The sequence below is a fragment of the Thalassophryne amazonica genome, chromosome 20, assembly GCF_902500255.1.
Source record: "Thalassophryne amazonica chromosome 20, fThaAma1.1, whole genome shotgun sequence".
Taxonomy (NCBI): Eukaryota; Metazoa; Chordata; class Actinopteri; order Batrachoidiformes; family Batrachoididae; genus Thalassophryne; species Thalassophryne amazonica.
Window position 1 is genome coordinate 11,833,069 of NC_047122.1, and position 10,260 is coordinate 11,843,328.

Here is a 10,260-nt window from a genome sequence, read left to right on the forward strand (position 1 = left end):
GATTCTTGCAAATAAATTAGCTTCACACAGGTGTCTTCTAACTGTCACAGCACTTACAGGTAACTCCAGACTGTCTTTGATCATCCTGGAGCTGATCAATGGGTGAGCCTTTGCCATACTGGTTATTCTTCTATCCATTTTGATGGTTGTTTTCTGTTTTCTTCCACGTGTCTGTTTTTTTTTTTTTTTTTTTTGTCCATTTTAAAGCATTAGAGATCATTGTAGATGAACAGCCTATAATTTTTTGCATCTGCATATTGGTTTTCCCCTCTCCAATCAACATTTTAATCAAAATACTCTGTTCTTCTGAACAATGTCTTGAATGCCCCATTTTCCTCAGGCTTTCAAACAGAAAAGCATGTTCAACAGGTGCTGGCTTCATCCTTACATAGGGGACACCTGATTCACGCCTGTTTGTTCCACAAAATTGACGAACTCACTGACTGAATGCCACACTACTATTATTGTGAACACCCCCTGTTCTACTTTTTTTTACTAATAGCCCAATTCCATAGCCTTAAGAGTGTGCATATCATGAATGCTTGGTCTTGTTGGATTTGTGAGAATCTACTGAATCTCCTGGTATCTTGTTTCCCATGTAACAATAAGAAATATACTCAAAACCTGGATTAATCTTTTTAGTCACATAGCACTTTTATTATTCTGAACACTACTGTAAGCCTATAACTTCTTCTGGGTTGTCTGCGTGTCTTGGTGGCTTTCCTCACTCTTCTACTTCTTGCACAGTCACTCAGTTTTTGAGAACTGTCTACTCCATGCAGATTTACCTTAAAGTGCCATATTGTTTGTATTTCTTTGTAGTTGATGTAAATAAAGTCCAAGACATATTCAGTGTCAGCTTTACCATCAGAGAGCCTCGTCCACAACTACAACAAAAGACTCCAAGCTGTCATTGATGTTAAAGGGGGCAACACACAATATTAAGAACAGGGGTATGTAAACTTTGGATCAGGGTCATTTGGGTAGTTCTTGCCATTTTGATTTAAAAAGAGGAAAGACAGTTGTTTGAAAATAAATGGCTTCACCCACCCACTAACCATGAGTGAAAAAAATTTTTTTGTGTTGTCATTCATATTTTCTGAAAAATGGCCAAAAAAAGCAAAGATTCTGCCAGGGTATGTAAACTTTTGAGCACAACTTTATATATCATCCTTGACATTAGAAAAAAAATGATGAGGGAGGGATTTTTATTTTTCTTAGAAACAGAACAAACAATACAGTAAAATTTTGAAGTTGGTAAATTCCCCCTGTAATATGAATTAATATAGGTTTATGGCCCTCACTTCATGTCATTCTTGAGGATTCACAGCTCTGGTTCATGTGAATCTTGTGGGCATCAGAAAGACACCTGCACAAATTGGGTAATTCAAGCGTCAAGTTCTGAAGTTCTGGACCCAGCTAACTTTGGCCGTCTTCGGCCACAGCATACGCGCCACCTAGGGGACGTGCCGGTTTAAAATGCTTTCCGCAGAAACCCCCATCCTCCGAATGGTTTGTGCTGACACTCCCACACTCAACCTGTGGATTAGTCTCTCCCAGCTAGTATAGCCACATAAAGTGAACAATGAAATGAAGATGTTGTGAGAGTTGTTTGGCTCAACAGCTGTCAATCAAAGCAACCACACCTCCAATTATACAGAACTTTGTGGCTTGAAACATCTTAAACGAAGAAGTTTAAAAAAATCACCTCCCATACAGTTGTCATGGAGGAGGAAGCTATCTATAGAGACCAAAACCTTTTTTTTTTGTACCAGCCTGTAAACATGTTTATTTCTGCTCTAACGTTGTACATTTTAACAAGGATACCTATGGAAAAATGCTCTGTTATTGATCCAGTCAAGGAAGTGAAGGAAATGTTTTCTTCTTCAAGTATCACATCCTCATTGAAGACAACTTTGGATGCTGTAGCTCCTCTGAAAAAGAGAGCTTTAAATCAGAAGTGCCTGACTCCGTGGTATAACTCACAAACTCGCAGCTTAAAGCAGATAACCCGTAAGTTGGAGAGGAAATGGCGTCACACTAATTTAGAAGATCGTCACTTAGCCTGGAAAAAGAGTCTGTTGCTCTATAAAAAAAAGCCCTCCGTAAAGCTAGGACATCTTACTACTCATCACTAATTGACAAAAATAAGAACAACCCCGGGTTTCTTTTCAGCACTGTAGCCAGGCTGACAAAGAGTCAGAGCTCTATTGAGCCGAGTATTCCTTTAACTTTAACTAGTAATGACTTCATGACTTTCTTTGCTAATAAAATTTTAACTATTAGAGAAAAAATTACTCATAACCATCCCAAAGACGTATCGTTATCTTTGGCTGCTTTCAGTGATGCCGGTATTTGGTTAGACTCTTTCTCTCCGATTGTTCTGTCTGAGTTATTTTCATTAGTTACTTCATCCAAACCATCAACATGTCTATTAGACCCCATTCCTACCAGGCTGCTCAAGGAAGCCCTACCATTATTTAATGCTTCGATCTTAAATATGATCAATCTATCTTTATTAGTTGGCTATGTACCACAGGCTTTTAAGGTGGCAGTAATTAAACCATTACTTAAAAAGCCATCACTTGACCCAGCTATCTTAGCTAATCATAGGCCAATCTCCAACCTTCCTTTTCTCTCAAAAATTCTTGAAAGGGTAGTTGTAAAACAGCTAACTGATCATCTGCAGAGGAATGGTCTATTTGAAGAGTTTCAGTCAGGTTTTAGAATTCATCATAGTACAGAAACAGCATTAGTGAAGGTTACAAATGTGTTGTGAAGGTGTCGTAGCACGGACCCACAACAGGGGGCGCAAATGAACGGACAATGAGTAAGCCAAAAGGTAACAATTTAATGTTGTGATATTACACAACGAAACGTGTCTTAATGTTCACAGTCAATAAACACCAGGTGACGTGTGGGCAGGCTCGAAGATAGAAGACGCCCGACGAGAGAGAAGCCGCGTCCCACACGGCTTCCACCACCAACGGCCTGAAGAACACCGGAGCCGCCAAGTCCCGAGTCCCCAGGTGGCCTCTGTCTTCGGCTGTCGACCCTGGTACTGCTGGCAGAAAACAGAAAGATGATGTGTGAGTGTGAGTCCGCACACTCAGTGATTAACAGTCCAGACACCGTTAGGAGGGAGCACCTCCACCTCCAGATACGTTATCACTTGTGCAGCTCCTGTTTGTCTTCCTTCTGGATGGAGTGAGAGACGAAGACCGTCGTCCTCTCACTATCCGCCAATCTAGTCTTCCACAGACTTCACAGGTACGCGGCTGCACACAGATCACAGTTTAGATACACTAACAACAGCAGAGAAGAATTACCTTAGTACTGGTAGTCGATTTCTCGGCGGGGAGGTGGAGTTGCAGTCCGGCTTATATGGTGGTGTAGATGAGTGACAGCTGGAGTAATGAGTGACAGCTGTCACCTCCTCTGGGTCTGGCGCCCTCTTGTGCTTGGAGCCCGCACTCCAAGCAGGGCGCCCTCTGGTGGTGGTGGGCCAGCAGTACCTCCTCTTCAGCGGCCCACACAACACAAATGATCTTCTTATGGCCTCAGACAGTGGACTCATCTCTGTGCTTGTTCTGTTAGACCTCAGTGTTGCTTTTGATACTGTTGACCATAAAATTTTATTACAGAGATTAGAGCATGCCATAGGTATTAAAGGCACTGCGCTGCGGTGGTTTGAATCATATTTATCTAATAGATTACAATTTGTTCATGTAAATGGGGAATCTTCTTCACAGACTAAGGTTAATTATGGAGTTCTACAAGGTTCTGTGCTAGGACCAATTTTATTCACTTTATACATGCTTCCCTTAGGCAGTATTATTAGACGGCATTGCTTAAATTTTCATTGTTACGCAGATGATACCCAGCTTTATCTATCCATGAAGCCAGAGGACACACACCAATTAGCTAAACTGCAGGATTGTCTTACAGACATAAGGACATGGATGACCTCTAATTTCCTGCTTTTAAACTCAGATAAAACTGAAGTTATTGTACTTGGCCCCACAAATCTTAGAAACATGGTGTCTAACCAGATCCTTACTCTGGATGGCATTACCCTGACCTCTAGTAATACTGTGAGAAATCTTGGAGTCATTTTTGATCAGGATATGTCATTCAAAGCGCATATTAAACAAATATGTAAGACTGCTTTTTTGCATTTACGCAATATCTCTAAAATTAGAAAGGTCTTGTCTCAGAGTGATGCTGAAAAACTAATTCATGCATTTATTTCCTCTAGGCTGGACTATTGTAATTCATTATTATCAGGTTGTCCTAAAAGTTCCCTGAAAAGCCTTCAGTTAATTCAAAATGCTGCAGCTAGAGTACTGACGGGGACTAGAAGGAGAGAGCATATCTCACCCATATTGGCCTCTCTTCATTGGCTTCCTGTTAATTCTAGAATAGAATTTAAAATTCTTCTTCTTACTTATAAGGTTTTGAATAATCAGGTCCCATCTTATCTTAGGGACGTCATAGTACCATATCACCCCAATAGAGCACTTCGCTCTCACACTGCAGGCTTACTTGTAGTTCCTAGGGTTTGTAAGAGTAGAATGGGAGGCAGAGCCTTCAACTTTCAGGCTCCTCTCCTGTGGAACCAGCTCCCAATTCGGATCAGGGAGACAGACACCCTCTCTACTTTTAAGATTAGGCTTAAAACTTTCCTTTTTGCTAAAGCTTATAGTTAGGGCTGGATCAGGTGACCCTGAACCATCCCTTAGTTATGCTGCTATAGACTTAGACTGCTGGGGGGTTCCCATGATGCACTGAGTGTTTCTTTCTCTTTTTGCTCTGTATGCACCACTCTGCATTTAATCATTAGTGATTGATCTCTGCTCCCCTCCACAGCATGTCTTTTTCCTGGTTCTCTCCCTCAGCCCCAACCAGTCCAGACCATTGGGGTTTTTACGTAATTATTGTATGGCCTTGCATTACAATATAAAGCGCCTTGGGGCAACTGTTTGTTGTGATTTGGCACTATATAAATAAAATTGATTGATTGATTGAAGTAGGGTTCATCACTGCTTCACTCATGTGATTGACCTCTGGCTGACCTTCTTTAATCTTGTGTGTGGCACATTTGGTCCAAATTGGGTAAAAAAAAAAAAACAACAAGAAGTTGCTTGACCTTTACCTAAATGCACATTTTAAGACCAGTTTTGGGGAGAGCCCTCATTGACACTTTTGGTAGAAATCAGTAGAGGGACCTGGCAGGAGAAAGTCACCAAACAGGCAGACATGACCTGAACACCAATGAGTGATCTTTAAGAAATTTGACCCTGCCTGGGGAATTCCAGAACCCAAATCAGTGTGAAAAACCTAAATTTTGACCTTTTACCCTAGTGACCTTGAACTCAGCGATTAGTCTTTGATAAATTGTATGTTATCGGGGACATTCCATGTGGGTGGTAAGTTTGTTAGACAGCAGAGTGAAAATTTTGACCTTTTGCCCCAGTGACCTTGACCTTGCCAAAACAAAGACCTAGAGGCTGTTCTGGGGTCCGATTACAGAGTGTGTTTGCTGAAGGTCCAAACACCTCAAGGGGGTCATGAACAAATGAACAGCTGATTCTCAGATTGTAGTGTGAGTTACTGATTTGTCTGTTGATTGTTGATGCAGTGATCACAAACATAAAGTTGATCACTGTTATTCTTCCCATTACGGAGCTTTTCTTCGGATTGGGATTCCAGGAGTGAGACCACAAAAAAGAAAGCTGTTTCCTTTTCTCCACCTCTCACATCACCATCTCAGCTTCACATTTGCTCGACGTGTGTCTTCTGCGCGCGTGTGTGTGTGTGGTTTTTGTGGTGACGATGGGCTCATAAAATCCACCACAGGTACAGGACAGACATACGTAGAACATGGGAATCCTGTACCATCAACATGGATGCAAGTTTGTTCATCAGTCATTCTGTGTCTGTGGAACGTCTGTAACTGTTCTGACTGCAGCTGAAATAATCCACAGATACATTTTAATGCTAAATATTACAATGACAAATTATCAGAGTATTCAAAGCACAGGTGTACAGATTCATAACATCAGTGTATCATGAAAGCAACATGAAATCTGATTAAAAGAAAAACTCCAGCTGCAGCCCTGGGAGACGACACAGCATGTCCATGTCATGGAGAGACAAAAGTCTCCTTCAGACAGATTTTCCATACAGCGCAGTACTGTAAGTATTTCAAGAAAATGTTCATGTGTTCATCCCAACTCAGCAAAGGAAACTGACTGTAAAAGTGATGATTTGCATTAAAAATGCTGTTTGCCTTCCAGCTGGTCTGGTGTGAGGGGGATTGCCCACAGTGGATCCAGCACAGATCCGCACTGGGATGTGGCAGATGTTTTGCACCGGATGTCCTTCCTGACAGGTGCAGTTTTACTTGGTGAAACACAGAACGCCTGTGGTCTTCCAAAGAGGTCTTCCAACCAAGTACTAACCAGGACCCACTCTGCTTAGCTTGTTAGGTCATTTACATGAAAAATATTCATTTTATTTAGTCTGTCCACTTACTTATGGCCTCTGAAAATAGAAGGACTGTGGACAATAATTAAATTTGTCAATGTGATACTTTTGTTAAACTTTTCATCTCACCTCCACTGTGGTGGACCTGACGCTACGTGCTGTGGAGACAAAGCTGCCGGACAAAATCCAAGGTCTCTGTCTTTGGATGGTGCAAAATCTATAGCAGCAACAAGGAATCTGAATATACAACCTCAATTCCAATGAAGTTGGGGCGTTGTGTAAAATGTAAATAAAAACAGAATACAATGATTTGCAAATCCTCTTCAACCTATATTCAATTGAATACACCACAAAGACAAGATATTTAATGTTCAAACTGATAAACTTTATTGTTTTTGTGCAAATATTTGCTCATTTTGAAATGGATGCCTGCAACACGTTTCAAAAAAGTTGGGACAGTGGTATGTTTACCACTGTGTTACATCAGCTTTCCTTCTAACAACACTCAATAAGCGTTTGGGAACTGAGGACATTAATTGTGAGTCTTGATTGGGTATACAAGGAGCATCCCCAAAAGGCTCAGCTGTTCACAAGCAAAGATGAGGTGAGGATTACCACTTTGTGAACAACTGCATGAACAAAAATAGTCCAACAGTTTAAGAACAATGTTTCTCAATGTTCAATTGCCAGGAATTTAGGGATTCCATAATCTACAGTCCATAATAAGAAGATTCAGAGAATCTGGAGAACTTTCTACACGTAAGCGGCAAGGCCGAAAATCAACATTGAATGCCCGTGACCTTCGATGCCTCAGGCGGCACTGTATTAAAAACTGACATCATTGTGTAAAGGATCTTACCGCGTGGGCTCAGGAACACTTCAGAAAACCATTGTCAGTTAACACAGTTTGTCGCTATATCTACAAGTGCAAGTTAAAACTCTACCATGCAAAGCAAAAGCCATACATCAACATCATCCAGAAACACCGCCACCTTCTCTGGGCCCGAGCTCATTTGAAATGGACAGACGCAAAGTGGAAAAGTGTGCTGTGGTCTGATGAAGGACCATCCAGATTGTTACCAGCGCAAAGTTCAAAAGCCAGCATCTGTGATGGTATGGGGGTGTGTTAGTGCCCATGGCATGGGCAACTTAACACATCTGTGATGGCACCATCAGTGCTGAAAGGTACATCCAGGTTTTGGAGCAACACATGCTGACATCCAAGCAACGTCTTTTTCAGGGACGTCCCTGCTTATTTCAGCAAGACAAGGCCAAGCCACATTCTGCATGTGTTACAACAGCGTGGCTTCATAGTAAAAGAGTGCGGGTACTAGACTGGTCTGCCTGTAGTCCAGACCTGTCGCCCAATGAAAATGTGTGGCGCATTATGAAGAAGAGTCCGGAGACCCCGGACTGTTCAACATCTGAAGTCGTACATCAAGCAAGAATGGGAAAGAATTCCACCGAACGCTTATTGAGTGTTGTTAGAAGGAAAGGTGATGTAACACAGTGGTAAACATACCACTGTCCCAGGTTTTTTGAAATGTGTTGCAGGCATCCATTTCAAAATGAGCAAATATTTGCACAAAAACAATAAAGTTTATCAGTTTGAACATTAAATATCTTTACTTTGTGGTGTATTCAGCTGAATTGAAAAGGATTTACAAATCATTGTCTTCTGCTTTTTATTTACATTTTACACAACATTTTACATTCATTTTCATCTTGCCGACCACATTTTTTGTGAATAAAACTCCAGTTAATTTAAGGAGTAGTATGAGCGGAGCACCGTGCAGCGGCGCGAGGCTCGCTCTATGATAGACGAAGGCACAAACCGGAAATGGCACGAAAAACTCCGCAGTGGGGAGAAGCCACAAACCATTGTAGTAAAAAGCCGTAACAAGCCACAAACCGGAAATGGTACAAAAAATCTCCGCAGTGGAGAAAAAGCCACATCCCGTTGTCGTAAAAAGCCATAATAAGCCAAAAACCGACAGTAGACGAAGGCACAAACTGGAAATGGTACAAAAAAAATCTCCACACTGGGGAAAAAGCCACAAACCAAAGGTAGACAAACATAGACATTATAAAGAAAAGTAGACACCACATTGGTTGATGTGGCGCAAGAAATGCAGCCGCCGTCTTGGACCAGTCATCGTAGTGATTCTATCACAAGTCACAGTGAAGGTTTGATTTTATAATGTTATTTTCTTTTTTAATCTTTCTAACAGTATGTGTGAAATACAAAGTGTTCCAATACTCTTGGAGGGCACTGTATCCTAAGTTTATGATGAGTGCAAAATGAGTGTGGTATTATTACTGTTTTGTTTAAGAATGTTTAAATTTCACTGTTGTTGCACTTTGTGTGAAATCATAGTCATATCTTATATTGATATAACAATATAGCAATATGATCATTTGGCCATATTGTCAGAAAAAAAAGAAAGATGCTTCAGAAGCCGCCCCCCCAGAAGCCGAAAGGTTTTATCCATGCTCATGCTCCACTGAAGCATTTACTCAAAAAAAAAGTCTGAAGGACTTGGTGAGATGCTGAAGCACTTCGCTCATCGTGTCCGCGACATATACATATTATATTACAAGTGAAGTGGCAAGTTGACACTGAAACAGGAACTGCCAAATTTTGAGACCACAGTGAAACAGGAAATGCAAAATGTTTAACACTTCCTGGATTGACAATGTGGCAGCACACAAGGTTAGTCAGTGATTAATGTTTAAACTGCATGAAGTTCTTCAGCCATGCTAATGCTGCCCAGAAGCATTTACTGAAACTAAAGTGTGAAGGACCTCAGTGAGATGGTGAGGACTTTCCAGACATGTTAGATACAAAAAAGAAAAATGCTTAAAATGGTGGGGGGGGGGGGGGTTAAGAGGGCCGTAGTTGGGGGTCTGGGGGCTGCTGAAGGTTTTTAGCCATGCTAATGCTGCCCAGAAGCATTTACTGAAAGAAAAGTCTGAAGGACCTAAATGACATGGTGAGATGCTGAAGAGCTTTGTTCGTCATGTCTGCAACATATGCATATTAAGTATAGTATAATAAATAAGTCTGCTTTCATCATTTGTTACAGTAATTTGTGATGTCTTATAACAGTACACCTTCAGTCGAATCAATTTACATCTTGATAATTTAATAATTTCTTGAAATAAATAGGAAAACACAAATTATATTTGTCTTTTTAGAATACATTTGGACTTTTTAAATTATATTCTCTTGAACATTTGAGGGAAAAAATAAAATCAAATAATATGTAAAATGTAAAACATTTTTAAGGTACTGCACACACACATTAAATGTTTTAACTTTTCATGGGTGCCGTACCCTGACACCATGAAGCAGTTTGTCAGCATTTTTGTGGTCCATCTGGATGACATTTTTAAGCAGAGTTTTTCTATGTTGGAGCGTGCAGCCTCAGTCAGAATCATGTGACATGATGTCACACTGTCAGGTAGCTGGTCAGTGATCATTCAGCCCTTTAAATGGAGATGTAGTTACCAGCTCTAACTAGTTAGTGGCAATAATGCCCCACTCAACTTGATAACTGCCATCAAATGTTGTCAGAAGAGCTCAGTCCCTCTATTTAACCAGCAGGTGGCAGCAATGCAGCACCTGGACAGCAATCTAACCCGCTTCAGAATAGAGGTGGTCCATACCAGGAATTTTGGTATTGATCCGATACCAAGTAAATACAGGCTCAGTATCCCTGATATTGATAGATACTTTTTCATATTTAAGCTTCATAGATCCAAAGGATC